Source organism: Rhinatrema bivittatum, chromosome 4 (assembly GCF_901001135.1).
Source record: "Rhinatrema bivittatum chromosome 4, aRhiBiv1.1, whole genome shotgun sequence".
Lineage (NCBI taxonomy): Eukaryota > Metazoa > Chordata > Amphibia > Gymnophiona > Rhinatrematidae > Rhinatrema > Rhinatrema bivittatum.
Genome location: NC_042618.1, coordinates 361,580,446 through 361,604,993, shown reverse-complemented (window position 1 = coordinate 361,604,993; position 24,548 = coordinate 361,580,446). Strand labels below are relative to the sequence as shown.

Here is a 24,548-nt window from a genome sequence, read left to right as displayed (position 1 = left end):
CTAGTGTCTTGTAAGGTGACATCTATTAAAGAGGAGAACATTTTTAACTTTCCTTTAGATAACTGGAGGGAGAAGACCAAAGATCAAGTAGGACTTGGTACAAACATGCAAACTGGGTGAACCATATAGACCTTTTCCACTGACATCTTCTACCATTCTATGATGACCTCTCCCATTTTAGGAATTATTTCTACTTACATTTTCAGCAAATATTTTTTTTTCCTCAATGGTGGATGGTGAATTATTTAAAAAGGGCAGGCAAATTATGTTTTTTGTCAGGGAGCACAGCCATCACATGCCCCTTAGAAATTAAGTGAAAAGCCAAAAGTATTCTAGATTACCTTTGCCCAAGGAAACTAATCGTGGACAGTAATGTATGGTCTTAGATTACCCATCACCCACATCTTTTCCAGCCTGGTAGCCTCTACATTGGAGGGACCTGCACATCCTGTCTCTGACCCCAAAATCAAATGGAGTCCTTCTCACAACCACTCTCTCTCTACTATCCTAGCTAACCCATGTCTCTACTAAGGATCTCAGGGAGCTAAAGGGAAAAGAAAGAGATGGGAAGTGTCAAAACTGTGCATCCCAACCCACCGTCTCCCTCTGCCATCCTTCTGTTTTCTCTCTCTCTAGGGCTCCCCCTCCCCCTTCACTCTGTTTTCTCCTCTCTTTCTTTCTCCTCTCTCACGGGAAAGGACCGCTGCAGGCGTCCTGCTCCATTTCCCAGCATTTCTTTGCCTTCAGTTTGGTGTATCCAATCCATTATGTCTGTTTGTGCCTTCTTTTTTCAAGCTCCTCCATTTCTATTCTGCCTCCTCTTTTTTCCTTCCTGCCTTTTCAGACTTTTCATATTATTTTCCTCATGTCTTCAATTTCTCTTCCATGTCCTTCTGTGCGCCTCTCAATCTGTGCCTTTCTCTCTACATCTGTCCCCTCGTTCCAGTCCATTGTGCCTCTTCTTCCACTTCCAGTTTGTCTCTCCAACTTTCTCTTGACACTCTCCCTTGCCCACTCTGTCCCTCCACCTTTATTCCAACCCCTCCTTCCAGCCTTGTCTTTTTTCCTCTTCCTCCTCCCCAGCCCTCCTCCCCTTTCTTAAGTAGTATCTAGCCTTCTTTCCTCTCTCTCTCCTCCTCCTCAGTCAGTCTCTCTCCTCTTTTTCAGCTGGACTCTACCCTTCTTCATGTTATGACCCTTTTCTCTGTCTGTCTCCCGTTCCACAGATTGACTGGTCTATCCTCTCTACCTCCTACCTCACAAACCCCCTACCCTCAAGTCCTGCTTCCTTCCTTCCATCCTCCTGTGGCCTGCTTCTTTCCTTTCTGTCTTTAATCTTCTTTGTTTCATCTTCTCTTTTCCTTTCCTTGCTTCCTGTCCCTCTCTCTTCTTTCCTTCCATCTCCTTTCTATGCTATGCCCCCTCCCCTTTTTCATGTTGCTTCCCTCCATCCCCCCGTCCCCCCCATACTTCCTCCAGTGCTGCGCAGCTCAGCTGAGTACAGCTGAAGCCCACGGAGACATCGGTCTGCTTTGTTCTTGTGATGTTAGCTGTCTTCTCAAAGCACCATCAAGCAGAATGGGGCAAGACTAGCAGAATCACACAGCTCCCGTGTATTCGGCGGAGCTGCTCCCTGCAAGGCAGTAGGAGCACCAGGGGAGTACAAAGGAAGGAGTGACATCATTGGCAGTACCAAGGGGAAGGGAAAAGGGTAAAAGAGTGGCGGCAGCAGTGGGTGGGAGTGAGCATGGAGTAAGAACAAATGTTGTCATCATCTAGAACAGAGGGGAGGGAGGAAAGAGAGCAGTAGCAGTCACAATGGGCAGAGGAAAGAGGGGATAAGAAACAGCTGTAATGGTGGAGAAAGATGTGGGGGAATAACAGAGCTGTAGCCCTGGGGGAAAGGGAAACAGAAAGAGCAGTGCCAGTACTGGGGATGTGAGGCAAAGGGTAAGAGACTGGCAGCAACAGTGGCAGGGAGAGGGGTTGCGAGCAAGCAGTAACACTGGCATTGAGAGGGAAAAGGCAGGCGGTTAAGAGTGAAAACAGAGGGAGGGAAGAGGGCAGAATTAGGAGGCAGGAGGAAGAGAGGAGAGAGCGCAACAGGAGGAATGGGAATGAGGGTGATGGAGTAGATTATGAGCTCTGCACAGGTGGCTGTAGGACAGGCTTGCCTACCCCAGCTAACTTACATAAATGGTTTGCTGCAAGAAGGAACCAGGAGCACCCTGCCACAGTCCCCAAGAAGAGGATTCTTGCCACAATGAGGTGCAGACCATTGTAAGCAGTGTTTCTTACCAGAGAGGGATCCTGTAAAGGCAGAAGGCTGGGGGGAAAAAAAACACTATACAATAATTTGTGATTTGAATACTGATATTGTACTCTACACACTCCCAACAGTGCCTGCTGATCATCCTTTTTCCCCCAGTGCAGTGCCGAGTACAAACTTATTGCTGAAAATGTTCAATCTCCCTCGAAAGATTTAGTCTCTACTCTCTGGTACTGGAGCCTGTAATAACATTACTTCATCTCAAATCTTAAAATAGAGGCTTGGCCCTATCAGATTTTGACTACACGGATTTAATTCCTGTTTTATCAAAAGCCAAACCTTCTATACCAACGCAAGCTTTCATAGCAAACAGCATCACTCTTCAAAACCTCGATCTCCCGCCTAACCTTAATGTTGCTTCTCTCTGCATTTCCTCTCATCCAAGTGCAAGATACTGACTACCTTGCCAGACTGTGTTCAGACTACAAATTTGGCGCAACAGTAAAGCAATTTAATCAGTAAAACACTATTAGGCTGAAAATACTGCATCCTACTTTATACGTACAAATGCCAGAATCTACTTTCAAGGAGAAGGTGAAATCATATGCAAGTAACTACTACGTGTAAACTCTCTTACATGGATTGGGATGCATACGGCAATAATGCTTAATGCAGTGTGTTGTAGAAGTGCACCTTTAAACCTCACAACGCACAGAAAGCACTAAATTACAGCAATCGAGTTTAATCCGAACAAAACGTAATCCCACATTCACGCTCGGCTTCAGAAACATTATCGAGACAACAGACAATCTGTGCCATCTCTATGCCGTCATGTCCGTACGCAGGGCACAGTTTTAACAGTGGCCGGGTTCAGCACCTACCTGCACTATTTGTAATTTGGGGGGTCTGGGTGCAGTCAGGGCTCCTCCGCACGGAGATTGTTTTTTTTCCAGGCAGAACGTTACTGTTCATTTAAAGCTGGGCTGCCAGCTGCCGGGGCTGCTTTGCCGTACGATCCTAGTCCTGCACTCTCCAGGCCCTCCCCCCTCGCTCTGCTCCAGCCGGGGGAGCGGAGCCTGGGTCTGGAGCCGCCCAGTGTTGGGCTGAAAGCGACAGAGGGACACTGGAGAGCCGGGGGGAAGAGGCGGGTCCTGTCGCCGGCGTCACGCCTCCAGTCGATCGGCAGAGACTGCAGACAGCCAGGCTGGGGTGGACCTGTGCGGCAGATCACCGCCTCCCGGGAGGGGAAGAAGGCAGGGAGGCCACGCCCACCGGCTGGCTGGACTCGGCTCCTTCTCCTGCCTGACATACGCACAATCTGGAATGGCCTACAGCCCACTTCGGTACCCTGACATTTCCTCCCGCCTCCTCTTTATGAGGCCCACCATGTAATATAAGGCATGCTAACCTTAGCACTAGATTTTACTCTTGTTTTTGCAAGCATTTTCCTAGCGATAAATTAACCCGGGTATTTTAACACGATTTAAAAAAACAAAACAAAACTGAATATAATGTGCGCTAAAACAGGAGAAAAAGGTCAGCGCTAAAATTAGTGCTGGTACATGCAAATCCCATGTTAATGAAGATATGGTTTATTCTCCAGCAATGCAGGGAAGTCCTGTAAAGGGGACACAGCTCAAGGTACATTTTCTTATGGCTAGAAATGTTACTGCTGGGTCTAACTGGAGTGAAAGTTAATACACGTCTCTGGTCTCCATGTTGTTCTATTGATGTACCCATGTGGAAGTGTCTAGCTGATTCTCCTACACTGGGCACAGCAACGGATCAACACTGGCCACCAGAAATGTGAATTTACTCCACCTCAGACCCAGGAATTAAATTTCCGGTGTAAACTCCCTGGCGCTGGCACCTACAGCTGGGCACGCCGCAGGGCTGGGAGCAACCCGTACAGCATTTCAGCTTTTTCCTTTTGTGTTAGGGCTTATTCTTTCCTGAATCAGCCCTGGAAAAACAGGGCACTCCCCTTTCTTTCTGCTAGGCACAGCATGGGGTGCAGCCAGTCCACTAGCACAGCTGGCAGAATTTTTCCCTTTAGTTTCACTTTTGAAATCAGGTAGCCAGGTAGCTGTTCTTTCCTCCTTGCTTTAGCTGGAGCCTGCAGCTTGCTGGTGAACCGAGCTGAACAGTTAAGCAAAGGTAGTTAACTCTATATCCTTAAAGGGCCAGCGGTCCTGTATTTATTATTATATGTTTAATTGTACTATTATTGCTTATATTTATTTATTTATTTATTTATTTATTTGAGTTTTTCTATACCGGCATTCACGGAGAATCGTATCATGTCGGTTTACATAAAACAGGGGTGATCAATACATTATAAACGTGTATAAATATAACATGAGTATACATTTTATATATTTACAAATTATAACAAATTATAACAGTGCGCAGAAAAAATCAGTTACAATAAAACAAGGATGGTTCTAACTGGGAAAAGAAGAAGAATAAGACGATAGAAATTTAACAAGAATAAGAACGTGTAGTGTTTGGTATGTCCTTATCAGTTTAGTGGGAGATAGACCGTCTTTCTGTATTTGGTGAGATCATCAGTCAGAGTCCGGAAAGGCTTTCTTGAACAGCCATGTCTTAAGTCTCTTTCTGAAGGTTGGAAGACATGGTTCCTGTCGTAATTCTAAGGGGATTGAGTTCCATAGTGGGGGGCCTGCTGTAGAGAAGGCCCTGTCTCTCAGGGTTATGTGTTGGGTGGTATTGGCGTGTGGTACCTGTAGAAGTTCTCTGTACACTTCTCTAGTGGGTCTGTTGGAGGAGTGTTTTTTAAGTGCTATTTGTAGATGGAGTGGAGCTAGTCCATGGATATTTTTGAAGATTGTGGTTAGGGATTGTGGTTAGGCCAGCGGCCCTCAAATCTATGTGTTTAACTTTTATTGCATCTAAAGTATTTGTTTATAGGGCCAGCGGCCCCATGGAAATTGTCTTTTCCGCTTATTTATTACTATTTATGGCATCTAAAAGGCTGGCAGCCTGCCATACTATAGGGCCAGAGGCCCTGGTGTAATGTTAAATTCACTACAGTTCTAATTAATTTATTGCATCTAGAAGATATAAATATATATTTATATATATAGAATCGGGTAATTAAAGACTAGTGGCAATATATATGTCTACCATTCAGCCAGGTTATGTTAAATCCAGGTAATTTTAAATTGGTGTTGCCCCTTGCAAAGGGCCATATGTACTTAAATTTATTTCAGCTAGAAGTGTTTTGTTATAGGGCCAGCGGCCCCATGGTAATGTCCCCTGTTACATTACTAATTAGTATTTAGTGCGGCTAAAAAGGCTAGTGGCCTGTTTATTCTTTTAAGGCCAAGGGCCCTGGTGTAATGGGTATTTGCATACTTAGATATGGGTTTGGAATTTCAAGGATTAGCAATACATAGGTATATATGTTTAAAGGTATTATTAAATAGCCATCTGGTATTATTAAATAGCCATCTCATATCGCATATATAACATATACCGATCCCCCCCCCCCCCCCCCCCCCCACGTTGTATGAGGTATCATTTACATTATAATTACTAGGGTCCTAAAAGAACAAAGGCCACAGCGGTGCAGTGCACATTATGTGTTTAAAGGGCCAGCGGCCTGTTTTCAGTGCATGTCTTTGTATGTTGGGGTGGCAGTACTTGGCAGCAGCCATTTTGGGGAGCAGCAAAGGACAAAGGCCACAGCGGTGCAGTGCACATTATGTGTTTAAAGGGCCAGTGGCCTGTTTGTAGTGCATGTCTTTGTATCCTGGGGTGGCAGCACATGGCAGCAGCCATTTTTTTTGGGGGGGCAGCACATGGCAGCAGCCATTATGCCGGTGATCACCTGGAACACAGGGCGGCAGCCAGGTTGGGGAGCAGGGTTTGACGGCTGCCATTGAGGATACAAACAGCAGAGGTTTAAAAAAAAAAAAAGTTTATCAATTAATTGTAACTTTGCAATGCAGTAATTGTCAGTCGGGGATGGTGTCTACAAGTCAGCAGTCAGCAGCGGCAGAAGGGTCCTCGGTACATCAACAGGCCCTCCTCGGGGTAGCAGGCTCAAAAGGTTCGGCGGTGAGAAAGATCGAGGTTAAGAACAGGATCATCAAGCCAAAAGTGAGCAAGCAGACCGCAGGGCAGTGCAGGCGCAAAAAGCAGGGGGCATCCAATACTGCAGCACCAGCTGTAAGTGACACGGATCAGTGGCTGTTAGAAATTAAAGAGCATGCAGCTGCGCACGGAATGGAGTGGGTAAGGCAGCTCATGGTGGGGTCTCCCCCTTCATCGTCTCACGGACGGGGCAAAGGTGCTTTGTCAGGAGAGCCAGAGTGCTCACCAGGAGACGAACTAGTGCAGGATATAACAGCGCTCTCCTCAGTTCCGCAGGGTCGGTGGTCAGCGTTACGCAAGAGGAGCGCCAAATCACAGCAGCTAGGGGCATTAGCGGACAAGGGAAGGCGTCCTGTGGGCCCCAGAAAAGCTATTAATTGGCCCTGATGCATCACTGGGGCTTCCATGACAGTCTTAGGTTGCGGGGAAGCTTCGCCTGCCTCCGATCCATTGGCTACAGCTTCCACAGCTCCTAGCACAGAGGCTACTTCATATGACAGGGGACGAGGTAAACCTTCGAATTGTGATACTTTATAGTCGTCTGAGTGCAGTGATACCGAAAGGGTGTTAGCCGAGTCGCTTTGCTTTTGTTCTGTTCCTCATAAGAGGGAAGAATGCGAGGCAAAGAGGTTCAGCAGCGGTAGTCTGTGGTTCCCCTCCTGTGAATGAGCATGAGAGTAGTGGGTAAGCGGTTACTGAGGCAGAAAGGATCCCTTCTACTCAGGCTACCCCTTGCCTGTCAGTCCCACCCTCGACTCCGGTGCTGCAATCAACAGTTAACAGTTTGCCAGCCTTAGTTCACACTAGACGTCAATCCTTCCCTTATCCCCCGCCAGTTTGGCTTATCAAAATCCAGCACCACAAGTAGCGAGCGATGTTTTATGTGGGGTCACACCCTTAGCCCACAGTGTGCCAGCATCAATTAAAGAAAAAATATGGAAGCGGGATTATTTTGATATATTTTTCGCTCCTTATTACTGATATGGAAGTTGAGCCAGAGAAAGGGGGATCAAGTGAGGTGAAAGAAAAGAGACCCAAAGTGGCCAAGAACATTGAGAATTAGATCAGGGCTTTCTACATTTTCATGACCGGGATTGTGGAACGTGAGCCTGAATATTCCCCTTTCCTCATAAGATACATGGACACCATCATGACAGCGCAGAGGCGGGGAGGTTGGCCTTGGCTGAACTACGACATTTGTTTTCGGAAAAACATGGCCCAAAACCCCGCCTTCTCTTGGCAGCACAGATTGATTAACCTGTAGTTGGATGAGATGACTTTACAAAAGTCCTCATGGGTGGATAGAGCAGTTCCATCATACAGTTATTCGAGAGATAGGGGCTCATACATGAGAGAGAGTGGTTCATTTCAGGGTGCGGGGAGGCGAGACACATGCAAACAGTTCAACGCTGGTCACTGCACATGGAAAACTGCAAGTTCAGACACATTGCTCCACCTGTGGTTTCAGTGCACACCCAGCTATTCAGTTTCGCACCTCCAGAGATCACAGACAATTTTCAGCAGCAGCAGGGGGGACGCCCGGCTGAGTTCACGGACCCCAACCCCGGTTAGCGTTGAGGCAATGGCCCATGGCTTGATCGCTATCCTTACCAGGATGAGGCTGAGCGGATTTATACTGGCTTCATGCACGGCTTCATGGATCCCTAGTCAAATTATAGCCCCTATTACGCTGGAACCCCCTCCAAGCAATGCACGTTCAATAGCGATGCATGAGGAGCAGGCAAGGAAAAAAGTGCAAGCTGAATTAGCTTTAGGCAGGATAGCGGGCCCCTTCCCTTATCCGCCTTTGCCAAATTTGGTATTATCCCCCTGGGTATGGTTCCCTAAAAAGAGCCGGGACGCTTCCGGCTGATACATAACCTGTCTTCCCGCCTGGTAATTCGGTCATAGACCAAATTGACCCTCATTATGTGCGGTGTTGTACTCCTCATCTGACGCGGCAATTCAGATGATCAAGGAGGCAGGATCCGGCGTGCACATGGCTAAGGTAGACATAGTCTGCATTTCGTCTTCTGCCGGTGCACCCGGACTCCTCCCAGTTGCTGGGTTTTCATTTCAAGGGGCAGTTTTATTTTGACCGCTGCATACCGATGGGCTGTTCAATCTCTGGCGCATTGTTTGAATTATTCAGTTCATTTTGCATTGGGTAATCGAACAACATGCGGATAGAAGCAGATAGTGCACTACCTCGATTTCCTGTTGGTGGGGAGGAATGGCGCTGACTGCTTTAACCTACTGGTCATCGCAAAAGAGGTAGCTAGACACTTCGGTGTCCCATTAGCTGAAGAGAAAACGGAGGGACCAGCTACCACAATTACCTCCCTCGGGATTGAGCTGGATGTGGTGGCCCAGCGGTCCAGGTTGCCTGAGGATAAAGTGTTTAAGCTTAGGGAGGCAATCTCTGGAATGCGCTGCCTTAAGAAGGCCACCTTGAGGCAGTTCCAGTCCTTGATCGGGTTACTCACCTTTGCTTCAAGGGTGATTCCTATGGGCAGGGCCCTTTTTACGCAGGTTATCACTTGCTACGGCTGGGGTGTGTGAAAAAACACCACCATCTAAGGGTTTCCAGTGCAATTAAGAGTGACCTGGTTGTGTGGGAGACCTTTGTAAAGGACTTCAATGGCGTTGCATTGTGGCAGGACCACTAGGCAGAACAGTGAGCTGGAGTTATTCACAGTTGCGGCAGGAGGCGTTGGATTCGGGATTTATTTCCAGGTAACTTGGTGCGCTGAGTGGTAGCCACATTCTTGGTGCCGGGACAAAGTCACCAAGGACTTAACATTCCTCGATCTGGAGAGAGTCATTTGTGGAGTCTCACATTGTGTTCAGATCCGACAACATGGCTGCGGTGAAGTGATTAATGCACTGTCTGCACGCACTTTTGAATCGAATGCTCTCATCCGGCATTTGATGCTCACGTGCTTGCGCTTCAATATCACCTTTAGAGCGGCCCATGTCCCAGGTAGACTCAATAACATTGCTGACTCTCTCTCCCGCTTGCAGTTCACAACATTTCACAGCCTAGCACCAATGGCAGACCGTTACCCGACCCCCACACCTGAGGTGGTGTGGCTACTTGGCCCTCCGAACTTTGGAGCATGATTTTGGGGTCCTTGTCAGTGAACACGCGGAAGAGCTACCTCCTAGCGCTTTGGGAGATGCTAGATACAAGGCTTGAAGAGGGAAAACTGACTCCTTGCATTCACAGGTCCAAAACAGATCAATTGAGAGCAGGAGCGAATATCACCCTCCGTGAATGGTAATGCAAGCCCACTTGCCCAGTTCGTTGCTCGATAGCATATTGGGAGATATGGTGTACAACATACGGAGGTCCTCTGTTGGTACATGCGTCTGGGGTACATTTAACGAGATACCAGTTTTGTCGGGATTGCAATGGCTTTAAAATCCTTGCGTCTGGGCACAGAGGGCTATTCTTCGCACTCCTTCCGCATAGGGGCAGCAGCAGCTAGTTTGGCGAGGTCATGGCAATTGGCAGTTGGCGCTCTGGAAGGTTCAGGAGATGTGAGGCCGCCGGGGTATTTTACAGGTAGTGGGTAGCCGGGATTATCGACCCTCCCCGCTTCATGTGTTTCTTTTCTCTTGCTTTAATTTGCGCAGATCGTGGGTGGAAGATGTCATTTGCGAGGATGATTGGGCACTCTTATGTGCGGTGGGCACATAGGAGGGCCCTGCAATGCCCGACAGGGGAGCACCTAGGGATGGCACCTCAGCGACTGTTTTTGATTTGGAAAGGGATCCCAGGGATGTTGTGGGACCAGTTATTACCGACTGTGTTGGAGCTACGCAATCGCAACCCTGACACTCCTTCGGCAGTCGTCATACATCTCGGCAGTAATGATATGCCCCGTACCAAAAGCGTCGCTCTCACCCAAAAAATGCAGAAAGATTTAATGGTATTGCATAACATGTTCCCGCAGTCGTGATGGTCTGGTCCTGCATCACCAGGGGTGTTGTGATCTTCCTGCACTCAGTGCCATATCCCTGATACTGGGAGTGTTGTGATCTTCCTGCACACACTAGTGCCCTAACCCTGATACCAGGAGTGTTGTGATCTTCCTGCATGTAGTGCCGTATCCCTGCTCAGTGCAGGAAGATCACAACACCCCCGGTATCAGGGATAGGGCACTGCATGCAGGAAGATCACAACACTCCCGGTATCAGGGTTAGGGCACTGCGTGCAGGAAGATCACAACACCCCTGGTATCAGGGTTAGGGCACTGCATGCAGGAAGATCACAACACCCCTGGTATCAGGGTTAGGGCACTGCATGCAGGAAGATCACAACACCCCTGGTATCAGGGTTAGGGCACTGCATGCAGGAAGATCACAACACCCCTGGTATCAGGGTTAGGGCACTGCATGCAGGAAGATCACAACACTCCCGGTATCAGGGTTAGGGAACTGTGTGCAGGAAGATCACAACATTCCCGGTATCAGGGATAGGCAGTCACATTGACTGATCACATTACTTTTTTTGTCAAGCTACCAACCGTTTCCATTTCCCATCCCCCCAACCATCACCTCAGTGGGAACCTTGGTAGGGATGTGCAGGCAAAAAGTTTTTGTTGCGTACGTGATACGTATTCGTGGGGGGTCAATTCCGTTTCATGCAGAAGTATGGAGAATTCAATAAGTTGTCGATCTGTAAATACGTTACTACTAAATTAACTACAACCCCCATCCTCCTGACCCCCCCAAGACTTACCAAAACTCCCTGGTGGTCCAGCGGTGGGGTCCGGGAACTCACTCACACCCTCCTCGGTGCTAGTTTCATCATGGCGCCGATAGCCTTTGTCACAGGGGCTACCGGTGCCATTGGTCAGCCCCTGTCACATGGTCATCGGCGCCATCTTGTGCTCCTACCATGTGACAGGGGCTGACCAATGGCACCGGTAGCCCCTGTGACATAGTATGGGCAAAGGCTTTCGGCGCCATTTTGAGTCCTGGCGTCGGACGGCAGGTCACTCCGGGACCCCCGTTGGACCCACAGGGACTTTTGGCCAGCTTGGGGGGGCCTCCTGACCCCCACAAGACTTGCCAAAAGTCCAGCGGGGGTCCAGGAGCGACCTCCTTTCACACCGGCCGGCCGATACCAATACTCAAAATGGCACCGATCGCCTTTGCCCTCACTATGACGGTGATCGGCACCATTTTGAGTATTGGCATCGGACGGCGATTTTGAGTCTCAAAATGGCGCCAATCGCCGTCATAGTGAGGGCAAAGGCGATCGGCGCCTTTGAGGAACTGGAATCAATGATTGAAAATTTATATATTCACAGTCTAAAAGAGTAAGACTGATGAAAGCTTGAATTAAGCTATTGATGCTACGAGTGAGCAATTTATGAGATTCCAGTTCACAACAACAATCTAAATTTGGTTTCCAAATATATGATGTTATTGTTTAATTGGAGCACATGATGGCGCCGATGGCCATGTGACAGGGGCTGACCAATGGCACCGGTAGCCCCTGTGACAAAGGCTATCGGCGCCATGATGAAACTAGCACCGAGGAGGGTGTGAGTGAGTTCCCGGACCCCACCGCTGGACCAAAAGGGAGTTTTGGTAAGTCTTGGGGGGGTCAGGAGGGTGGGGGGTTTAAATTTTTATTTAGGCTGAATACAACAGAAATCTGTTTAATACGTGGGGAGTCGCGATGCGTTTCGCCTCCCCACGTATTTAACAGATAGCAAAAAATAAGTTGCGGATTACAAATACGTGGAAAACGGATGCACACCTCTAAACCTTGGTAACATCAATAAATAAGAGGGCAGCCAGCCAATAGGAATACATATTCATTCCTAACGGACCTGAAAAGTGTCAATTTGTATCATTTTCTGTTAGTGCGCACTAACCCGATTAACGATTTTTTAATGATAAATCGTTAGAATTCCTATTGTATCGTGTTCTTTAACGATTTAAGACGATTTTAAAATTATCGGACGATAATTTTAATCATTGAAAAACGATTCACATCCCTATTAAAATCCCTACCTAGAAAAGTAAAATCTTGTGATTTCAGCTTAACACTCTTGGGGCAAGTGAAAGCACTGCTTAACCCAGTTCAGTCCCTGTCAGAAGAAACTCTGAGTCAAGCCAAGCTAATTAATTCTGTTTCTCAAGATAAAAAAAATCACATCTGCTTGAAGAAGCTTACTAATGAGACAATTGCTGACAACCAAAAAACTAGCTTGCATGTTTCTTTTGCTTGCCATTTCATAATCCAATTTAGAGACTAAATCTTTTCCTGTTCCACAGAGTCCATGCCAGTCTGCTGTTCTGGCTCCAGGTATCTTCAGCACTTTTTGTAGCCAGTAAGTGAAGTGAAAATTCTGTTAAAACCTCTGCTTCAAGAGAGGCTTGATCCAGTAGTCATGGTCCTACTTCAGCCTCTGAAAGACTCAAGAGGATCCAGTTCAGGAAGAACCTGCAGCCATAGCCTTGTCCCAGTGGGAACCTGCCTGGTCTACCCCTCAGCCAACCTTGAGGGGCTCCAGTCCAGCCGTACCACTCCATAGGATGTTCAGTCTGGCCATGCCACTCCAGGAGGATCCCCAGTCTACCATGCCAGGGGTTCAATTTTCCACTCACCCTGTGCTGATGCTACTGTCAGTGGATCCTGAACCAGAGGTCTCATGCTCCATGCACTCCATGCTAGTGGTCCTACTCTCCACTCATCCTGTGCTGGTGATCCAGTTTTCCAATGATCCTGAGCCAGTTGTCTTACATTACATTCACCCTGTGCCAAATGTTATGCTTTTTGGACACTCCGAGGCAGCAATGCTCCTACTCAAGCACCTGGACTGCCCAGCAGAGAGGGCTCTTTCACAGCCTGCCTACCTAGCAGAGGGTGCTCTTTCACAGCCTGACCACCCAGAAGGATGTGTTATCCACAGCCTTTCTGCTCAGAAGGGGGTGCTCTTCCATAGCCTGCCAGCCCAGAAGGGGGTGAATTTCCTGATGTCAGTTTGGATATCCAGCCTTCCAGCCAAGCTTTGACTTGTCACTCCAACTGAGCGATGCCTTGTTTATCTGACCATAGCCTCCATGAAAATTGGGACACAGGAGGAGGGGGTGGTACTGTTATGATTTTGCCTGCTATGAAGCCTTATCCTACTGTCTTGTCTCCTTCAATGATGCCTCCTCACCAGCAGAGGCCTTCAGTAAGCCTCACCTCTAGTCTTGTCCGGTTCCTCCTCACTGCCCTTGCTACACCCAAGACCCAGCCCTATGTAAACCCTGCCTTGCTAGAAGCTCTTTATCTTCTCCGTGACCTGACCCTTATACTTGTCTTGCCTTTGTGGTCTAGGTCCCTTCTGTCTTGCCTTGCCTTGTGGTCTTCAGGCCTTCTAGTCTCTTGTCTAGCCTTGAGGCCCATGGGCCTACCTTGCCTTGTTCCATACCTTAAGGACTTTGTATCCTGCCTTTTAGGCTTTTGGGCCTATTCTGTCTGTTCCAAGTTTTGCTGCCTTTGGGCTTCTGTGTTCTTTGCTCGGTGTTTCCCTTGTCTGCCTTGTCTACATCCTGCACTAGTCTGCCATGTTTGCCTTGTCTGATCTGTTTCAGTCTCCAGTCCTGCCTGTGCCAGAGTCCTATCATTGCCTTGACTCACCCTTGTCTTGTCTAGTTCCAGGTTCTGCTTAATATCCAGCCTTGCCTTATCCTACCAGCCAAGCCTGCCTGCCAAAGCTTTATCTGCCTTGTCCAGCCTGCCAAGCCTGCCCAGCCTTGCCTGCCTTCTCCAGCCTGCCTTGTCTGAGCCCTGTCTCCAGCTTGCCTTGTTCAAGCCTTGCCTGTATGGACACACTGCTCTAAGGTACTGCCACCACAGAGACCTACTGGCCCCCAGAACCCAAAGACTCAACCTTCAGGGGAGAGGGCTAGCTAGGCAGAAGACTACGCCATGCCTTGCAGTCCTGTGCCACACCCCAGGTGGGTTTCCCAGACTCCAGGGCCCATAACATCAATTGATGGCATGGTTTAATATAATGGCCAAGACAGCGAGAAGTAATACAAGGATCAAAGTCTTGGATTTCGAAAATATGGACTTTGATAAAATAGTAATGCATCTTCAAAAGGAGCTAGAATGCTGGGAGGAGATGAGTGAAATGGGACAAAAGTAGATCAAATTGAAAGTATCTATAATAACAGCAACAAATCTTAATGTAAGAAAAAGAAATAAAAGGAAAAATAAAAATAAATCAAGATGGTTAAAAAAATAAAGTAAAAAAGGTCAGCATTTAAAAGTACAAAGGAATTCAAAAAGAGGAACCCAGGGAAGGCTATCTAGTAGGGATGTGAATCGTTTTAGGACGATTAAAATTATCGTCCGATAATTTTAATATCGTCTTAAAACCGTTATGGAACACAATACAATACAGATTCTAACGATTTATCATTATAAATCGTTAGAATCGTGAGCCGGCACACTAAAACCCCCTAAAACCCACCCCCGACCCTTTAAATTAAATCCCCCACCCTCCCGAACCCCCCCCCCAATAACTTAAATAACCTGCGGGTCCAGCGGCGGTCCGGAACGGCAGCGGTCCGGAACGGGCTCCTGCTCCTGAATCTTGTCGTCTTCAGCCGGCGCCATTTTCCAAAATGGCGCCGAAAAATGGCGGCGGCCATAGACGAAAAAGATTGGACGGCAGGAGGACCTTCCGGACCCCCGCTGGACTTTTGGCAAGTCTCGTGGGGGTCAGGAGGCCCCCCACAAGCTGGCCAAAAGTTCCTGGAGGTCCAGCGGGGGTCAGGGAGCGATTTCCCGCCGCGAATCATTTTCGTACGGAAAATGGCGCCGGCAGGAGATCGACTGCAGGAGGTCGTTCAGCGAGGGTTCCGGCGCCTCGCTGAACGACCTCCTGCAGTCGATCTCCTGCCGGCGCCATTTTCCGTACGAAAACGATTCGCGGCGGGAAATCGCTCCCTGACCCCCGCTGGACCTCCAGGAACTTTTGGCCAGCTTGTGGGGGGCCTCCTGACCCCCACGAGACTTGCCAAAAGTCTAGCGGGGGTCCGGAAGGACCTCCTGCCGTCCAATCGTGTTCGTCTATGGCCGCCGCCATTTTTCGGCGCCATTTTGGAAAATGGCGCCGGCTGAAGACAACAAGATTCAGGAGCAGGAGCCCGTTCCGGACCGCTGCCGTTCCGGACCGCCGCTGGACTCGCAGGTTATTTAACTCATTTGGGGGGGTTCGGGAGGGTGGGGGATTTAATTTAAAGGGTCGGGGGTGGGTTTTAGGGGGTTTTAATGTGCCGGTTTTGCGATTTTTAGATTTTTCACGATTTTTCACGATTTTTCACGATATTTTACCCCCCCAAACGGCAACAATACGATTCCCTCCCCCTCCCAGCCGAAATCGATCGTTAAGACGATCGAGGACACGATTCACATCCCTAATAACCGATTCACAACTACCCGTTCTAGACCTCTCATGATTTTAAACACCTCTATCATATCCCCCCTCAGTCGTCTCTTCTCCAAGCTGAAAAGTCCTAACCTCTTTAGTCTTTCCTCATAGGGGAGTTGTTCCATTCCCCTTATCATTTTGGTAGCCCTTCTCTGTACCTTCTCCATCACAATTATATCTTTTTTGAGATGCGGCGACCAGAATTGTACACAGTATTCAAGGTGCGGTCTCACCATGGAGCGATACAGAGGCATTATGACATTTTCCGTTTTATTCACCATTCCCTTTCTAATAATTCCCAACATTCTGTTTGCTTTTTTGACTGCCGCAGCACACTGCACCGACGATTTCAATGTGTTATCCACTATGACACCTAGATCTCTTTCTTGGGTTGTAGCACCTAATATGGAACCCAACATTGTGTAATTATAGCATGGGTTATTTTTCCCTATATGCATCACCTTGCACTTATCCACATTAAATTTCATCTGCCATTTGGATGCCCAATTTTCCAGTCTCACAAGGTCTTCCTGCAATTTATCACAATCTGCTTGTGATTTAACTACTCTGAACAATTTTGAGTCATCTGCAAATTTGATTATCTCACTCGTCATATTTTTTTCCAGATCATTTATAAATATATTGAACAGTAAGGGTCCCAATACAGATCCCTGAGGCACTCCACTGTCTACTCCCTTCCACTGAGAAAATTGCCCATTTAATCCTTCTCTCTGTTTCCTGTCTTTTAGCCAGTTTGCAATCCACGAAAGGACATCGCCACCTATCCCATGACTTTTTACTTTTCCTAGAAGCCTCTCATGAGGAACTTTGTCAAATGCCTTCTGAAAATCCAAGTATACTATATCTACCGGTTCACCTTTATCCACATGTTTATTAACTCCTTCAAAAAAGTGAAGCAAATTTGTGAGGCAAGACTTGCCCTGGGTAAAGCCATGCTGACTTTGTTCCATTAAACCATGTCTTTCTATATGTTCTGTGATTTTGATGTTTAGAACACTTTCCACTATTTTTCCTGGCACTGAAGTCAGGCTAACCGGTCTGTAGTTTCCCGGATCGCCCCTGGAGCCCTTTTTAAATATTGGGGTTACATTTGCTATCCTCCAGTCTTCAGGTACAATGGATGATTTTAATGATAAGTTACAAATTTTTACAAATAGGTCTGAAATTTCATTTTTTAGTTCCTTCAGAACTTCAGATTTCAGTTCAGAGTTCACTAAAGGGAACTGTGGAGATACTCTTGTTAGTTGGCTAGAGTATCGATGAGGGCGAGTTAGATACCAGCCTATTTACAGAAGAGATTGGATGGAACTAGCAAAACTGAAAGTGGGCAAGGCCATGGGATCAGATGAGTTACATCCAAGAATACTAAGGGAGTTCAGAAATGCGCAATAGATCCTTATTTATAAAAATATATATGCCGCTTCATCTAAAATTCTGTGCGACTTACAATTAATAACATGTATAATAATATAAGAAAACTACATACAATATCTACATAATAAAACTTCAGTACAATACAAAAAAAAGAAATACAATTATTAAAAAATAAAATGAAATAAATTAAAAATAAATAAAATAACCCATATTTGCTCACAGATGATAAATATTCCTGTCAATCATATATTAAAAAATGCAATCTGAAATAAATGTTTTGAGATTTTTTTTTTTTAAGATTTAGATCATACCTGCTTTCGCAATGAAAGAGGTAATTTGTTCCACATTTCAGCACCAGCGACGGATAATAATTTATCTCGAGAGTCCACTAGACAAATAATTTTGTGATTCAGAATATCCATAAATGCACTGCCCCTATGATCTCAAATATGTAGTTGGATGATGAATCTTTAGAAGAATATACAAACAGGAGCATCATGACTTAGAGCATTGTGTATTAAATTTAAAATTTTATATATATTCAATAGGAAGCCAATGCAAGGATTTTAGCACTGGAGTGATATGTTCAAATTTTGAAGATCACATTAGGATTCTTGCAGCAGAGTTCTGTATCATCTCCAGGAATTGCAATAGATATTTTGGCAACCCTAGGAATAAAGAATTACAATAATCCAAATTTTAAAAGATTAAAACTTGTAAAACCAAATGAAAATTAGAAAAGTCTAAATATGGTTTTAAACATCTTAACATCCTTAGGCTTAGATTCATCATTTTGCTATAAAAAAAAAAAAAAAAGGGGGCCAAAATGCATTAAATTTATCACACTATGAGGTAGATCTTCAAAACATACGCGAGTGCGTACTTTTGTTCGCGCCACTGGCGCGAACAAAAGTACACCAGATTTTATAAGATACGCACGTAGCCGCGCGTATCTTATAAAATCCGGGGTCGGCACATGCAAGGCTGCGCAAAATTGGCAGCCTGCGCGCGCCGAGCTGCGCAGCCTGCCTCCGTTCCCTCCGAGGCCGCTCCAAAATCGGAGCGGCCTCGGAGGGAACTTTCCTTCCGCGTCCCCCCACCTTCCCTTCCCCTATCTACCCCACCCCCCAGCCCTACCTAAATCCCCCCCCTACCTTTGTTGGGCAAGTTACGCCTGCTTGAAGCAGGCGTAACTTGCGCGCGCTGCCCCGGCATTCCCTGTCACAGGCCGCAGTGCCGGTGGGCTCGGGACCGCCCTCCCTGCCCGCCCCCGAACTGTCGCCATGCCCCCGGACCTGTCCCAGACCGCCCCCTGCCCCCAGGCACACCCCTTGGGCACGCCCCCTCCCGCCCCTTTTACGAAGCCCCGGGACTTACGAGCGTCCCGGGGCTTTGCGCGCGCCGGCGGCCTATGCAAAATAGGCGCGCCAGTGCCCTGCGCGTGTAAATCCGGGAGGATTTACACGCGCAGGGGTTTTAAAATCTACCCTTATTTGGGAGGGAGGGAGGGAGAGAGAGGGCATGTGAGTGAGAGAGAGAGAAAGAGAGAGAGAGAGAGAGAGAGAGACTTTGGGGCCAATGCAATACAGTGTGCTCAGCCGAGCGCACTGTATAACCCGCACTCCGATGCAAGTTAAATAGGCGCTAATCCATCCCCTAATGCAATAGGGGGATTAGCACCTATTTAACCTGCGTCAGACGCGGAGTGAATGTAATAGCGCTCATCACATGCAAATGCATGTGAATGAGCCGATTTCTCATTCACTCCACATGCCAAAAGATACATGTGCGTCTCAGATGCACATTTATTGCTCAGCTATTAACGCCTGCCTGGAGCAGGTGTTAATAGCTGATCGCAGGTAAAAGAAGTATAGAAAAGCAGAAAAAACTGATTTTCTGCACTTCTTTTTTAAAGTAAAAAATAAATAAATAACTCGGCAGACCGCCAAGTTATGAAGACTGACGCGTCGGCACCCTCTGTCCATGAAAATTATTGCATAGGCCCCTTTATAAGGCACTCATATGTAAACTATTTATACCACTATAAGAGGGGCAACTAATAACTCGGGATGAGGTTTTGGTGGTGGGCTTGGTTTTGAGGGGCAGTTTTACATGCACAGTCAGAGGTACAAACAGCACAGTAGACATCAGTGAAGATTTTACATGATTTGGAGTGATGAAAGGTACACAAGATGAGATCTGTACATTGTATTCTCAACCTAGCTTGACAGCAGCTAGGTAGAGAGTGCATCAAGCTAGGTCGAGAGTACATCGTACAAATCTCATTTATTATAGCCATCGCTAATTGTATGACTAATGTGCTTCTTTATATTGAGATCACCATCATTTATTATACCCAGATCACGTGCATGCCTAGTTAATTCAGTTTGCATGGAATCTGTTTTGAAGTAGCTGGGCACGTTTGATGATAATTTTCTGATTAATAGTATAATCTTGGTTTTATGATGGTTTAAAACCAGTTTCATATGAATCATCAATTGCTGGATTGCTGAGATATAGACCTCTACCAGCTTCAAGGTATTTTCTATAGAATCTTTAATTGGAATTAAGAATTGCACATCAGTGCCAGAAAAATAGTGGAAAGTATTCTAAATATCAAAATCACAGAACATATAGAAAGACATGTTTAGTTGGAATAAAGTCAGCATGGCTTTACCCAAGGCAAATCTTGCCTCACAAATCTGCTTCACTTTTTTGAAAGAGTTAATAAACATGTAGATAATGGTGTACCGGTAGATGTAGTATATTTGGATTTTCAGAAGGCATTTGTCAAAGTTCCTCATGAGAGGCTTCTAGGAAAAGTAAAAAGTCATGGGATAGGTGGTGATGTCCTTTCATGGATTACAAACTCTAAAAGACAGGAAACAGAGAGTAGGATTAAATGGAAAATTTTCTCAGTGAAAGGGAGTGGGCAATGGAGTGCCTCAGGGATCTGTATTGGGACCCGTACTTTTCAATATATTTATAAATGATCTGGAAAGAAATATGACAAGTGAGGTAATCAAATTTGCAGATGATACAAAATTGTTCAGAGTAGTTAAATCACAAGCAAATTGTGATAAATTGCAGGAAGACCTTGTGAGACTGAAAAATTGGGCATCCAAATGGTAGATGAAATTTAATGTGCATAAGTACAAGGTGATGCATATAGGGAAAAATAACCCATGCTATAGTTACACAATGTCAGGTTCTCCATATTAGGAACTACCACAAAAGAAAGAGATCTAGGCGTCATAGTGGATAACACATTGAAATCATTGGTTCAGTGTGTTGCAGCAGACAGAATGTTGGGAATTATTAGAAAGGGAATGGTGAATAAAATGGAAAATGTCAAATGCCTCTGTATCACTCCATGGTGAGACTGCGCCTTGAATACTGTGTACAATTCTGGTCACTGCATCTCAAAAAAGATATAGTTGCAATGGAGAAGGTACAGAGAAGGGCAACCAAAATGATAAAGGGAATGGAACAGCTCCCCTATGAGGAAAGACTAGAGAGGTTAGGACTTTTCAGCTTGGAGAAGAGACGGCTGAGGGGGGGGGGGGGTGTATGATAGCTGTGTTTAAAATCATGAGAGGTCTAGAACGGGTTAATGTGAATCGTTTTTTACTCTTTCAGATAATAAAAAGACTAGGGGACACTCCATGAAATTAGCATGTGGCACATATAAAAGTAATCGGAGAAAGTTCTTTCACTCAATGCACAATTAAACTCTGGAACTTGTTGCCAGAGGATGTGGTTAGTGCAGTTAGTGTAGCTGTGTTTAAAAAAGGACTGGATAATTTCTTGGAGGAGAAGTCCTGCTATTAATTAAGTTGACTTAGAAAACAGCCACTGCTATTACTAGCAACAGTAGCATGGAATAGACTTAGTTTTTGTGTACTTGCCAGGTTCTTATGGCCTGGATTGTCCACTGTCGGAAACAGGATGCTGGGCTTGATGGACCCTTGGTCTGACCCAGTATGGCATGTTCTTATTTGTATAAATATAGTGAATAATACCTAATCCAAATAGTAATTTGCATAATGGGAGCATATTTGTGTTAAAAAGAGTCACTGTTGCGCCCGTCAGTCGCAGACAGCTGCAACCTTTGTTGCTCACCTCCTTTTTTCCTGCATCAGTGATTCTTGGACGAATGGCAGCCTCTGCTAGCAAACACCACCTTCCTCGGCGTTCCCGGGACGGCGTGGGTGATCCCGTCCGCCATCTTGAATCGGGGATTACTTAAGGCATGTGCACACGCGCCAGGTCCTCTCTTATACACATCGTGGCGGGAACCTCAGGGGCGTCCCCTCCGCATGACGTCACCCGCCATTGTATTTAATACCTCCAGACTATTCTTCCTATGTGTTAGCAAGGATTTCCTCCCTGCTGAATTCCACTCCTCTTGGAGATGCTTCACTCTTGCTACTCTGAAATTTGTTCCTGTACTCCGATACTTGAATGCCTTAGGTACCCACTCCTCGGGGGCCATGTCACGTTCATGCTATCTGCTCCTCGGAGGACCTTCCTGCCTGAAGTATTCTACTATCCTAGATTGGGACCCAGCCTTGTGAGTATGTTCTACCATTGCTTCCAGTTTGCTGACGGAACCTCCGGTGTACCCCATGCCTTGGGCCACTACTGTGTAGGGATGTGAATCGTGTCCTCGATCGTCTTAACGATCGATTTCGGCTGGGAGGGGGAGGGAATCGTATTGTTGCCGTTTGGGGGGGTAAAATATCGTGAAAAATCTAAAAATCTAAAAATCGCAAAACCGGCACATTAAAACCCCCTAAAACCCACCCCCGACCCTTTAAATTAAATCCCCCACCTTCCCGAACCCCCCCCAAATGAGTTAAATAACCTGCGGGTCCAGCGGCGGTCCGGAACGGGCTCCTGCTCCTGAATCTTGTTGTCTTCAGCCGGCGCCATTTTCCAAAATGGCGCCGAAAAATGGCGGCGGCCATAGACGAACACGATTGGACGGCAGGTGGTCCTTCCGGACCCCCGCTGGACTTTTGGCAAGTCTCGTGGGGGTCAGGAGGCCCCCCACAAGCTGGCCAAAAGTTCCTGGAGGTCCAGCGGGGGTCAGGGAGCGATTTCCCGCCGCGAATCGTTTTTGTACAGAAAATGGCGCCGGCAGGAGATCGACTGCAGGAGGTCGTTCAGCGAGGGTTCCGGCGCCTCGCTGAACAACCTCCTGCAGTCGATCTCCTGCCGGCGCCATTTTCCGTACGAAAACGATTCGCGGCGGGAAATCGCTCCCTGACCCCCGCTGGACCTCCAGGAACTTTTGGCCAGCTTGTGGGGGGCCTCCTGACCCCCACGAGACTTGCCAAAAGTCCAGCGGGGGTCCGGAAGGACCACCTGCCGTCCAATCGTGTTCGTCTATGGCCGCCGCCATTTTTCGGCGCCATTTTGGAAAATGGCGCCGGCTGAAGACAACAAGATTCAGGAGCAGGAGCCCGTTCCGGACCGCTGCCGTTCCGGACCGCCGCTGGACCCGCAGGTTATTTAACTCATTTGGGGGGGGTTCGGGAGGGTGGGGGATTTAATTTAAAGGGTCGGGGGTGGGTTTTAGGGGGTTTTAGTGTGCCGGCTCACGATTCTAACGATTTATAACGATAAATCGTTAGAATCTCTATTGTATTGTGTTCCATAACGGTTTAAGACGATATTAAAATTATCGGACGATAATTTTAATCGTCCTAAAACGATTCACATCCCTACTACTGTGATCATCTCGGCAGACCACCTTCTAAGCTTCGGAGTGAGTACCATCATCTACCCAGCTCTGATGACCTCCTGAACTTCTCTTGCATCATCTGTGCTGATTCTCGGCGTGCCCCTCACTGTGGGCCACTACCGTATCAACCCTGAGAAGTATTCTTGGGAGGAGGAATTCCCCGGTATACCCCACTCCACGGGCCACTACCAGGGATACCATCATTGAGCTACATCACCACTCTGGACTGTGTTATCCTTCCCACTCAGTGGGCACTTCATCTACATTCCAGTCTAATAAAGTCTCATTCTATCTGTGTCTATCTCAGCTGAGGCCACGCCTATTGTAGTGAGTCCCCACAGTCCTCCACAACTACACCAGAACATAACAGATTGCTAACTCCATGGACCCGGCTCAGGTCTCAGCCCTGCAGGCCATCCCTGGCCTGGCCTAATGTACTGCTGAATAGCAAAGGACTTTAGAGACATTGACTGATGCGTTTAACCAGTTGAATTCCCGACTGAACATTTCTACTACGTCTGATAAAGATGCTTCGCTGCAAGGAGTTTCTGTAAGAACTGCAGTTTCTTTACCAGCCCCTACTCGCTTCTCAGGAGATTCTCTGCTGTTTAGGGGTTCTCAACCAGTGCTGTATGCACTTCTCACTACAGCCAACTTACTTTCCCAATGTAGTAGCCAAGACTACGTATATCCTGTCTCTTTTTGACGGGAAAGCCCTGGCCTGGGCTTCACCTTTATGGGAATGCAATGACCCAATCCTCAGTGACTTGCCAGGTTTTCTTGCTCTCTTCAAATCAGTATTTGATGACCCAGCTTGCAAGACAGTCACTGAATCTGCTCTGTTATACCTCCAACAAGGAGCTAAGCCACTTCCGGACCATGTTATTGAATTTAAGACCTTATCTTCAGAGCTTCACTGGGTCCTGGGGTGCCTACATGCAATTTTCCTAGAGGGCTTTCAATCCCACATCAAGGATGAATTGGCAACACGTGAATTACCTGACATCTTGGACTCAGTCATTGACCTTGCAGTGAGAATTGATCATTGCCTGCATGAACGTTCAAAGGAGGTAAAGAGTCCTAAGAAACATCTATCAGGGACTATGCACCCACGAGTAACACCTTCAACCCAGACCCTGCCTGTAACTAGTACTGAAGAAGACAAACCCATGCAATTAGGCCGCAGCCACCTAACTGCCAAGGAGAGGCACTACCGTAAGAGATTAGGTCTCTGTATATACTGCAGACAACCTGGCCATGCAGTTTAATCCTGTCCCATCTGACCGGAAAACATGCAGACCTAGGATCCGCTGGAGGAGTCTTCCTAGGTCTTACTACCCCATCTCCTCCATTGACTGTCCCAATCTCAATCATTTTCAGGACTCTTGAATTCCAGACTCTTGCACTTGTAGATTCCGGAGCCGGTGGCAATTTTATACTTAAAAGGCTGGTGGAGCACCTAAGGATTCCTGTCATTCCAACACCCACTCTGCTGCTTCTCTCCTCCATACATGGCAAACCACTACCAGGAGAAGTTTCTTTTACCATGCAACCGATATGCCTG

The 24,548-nt window shown here is 47.0% G+C and overlaps 1 protein-coding gene across 1 annotated transcript in view; it reads right to left on the bottom strand.

Moving 5' to 3' along the window:
* SLC6A1 (solute carrier family 6 member 1) overlaps positions 1 to 3,356 on the bottom strand; it is a 219,190-nt gene extending 215,834 nt beyond the window's left edge. The window contains exon 1 of the mRNA XM_029600770.1: positions 3,151 to 3,356. The gene's annotated coding sequence lies outside the window, so the exon portion shown is untranslated. The remainder of the gene's footprint in view (positions 1 to 3,150) is intronic.
* Between the last annotated feature and the right edge of the window lie 21,192 nt (positions 3,357 to 24,548).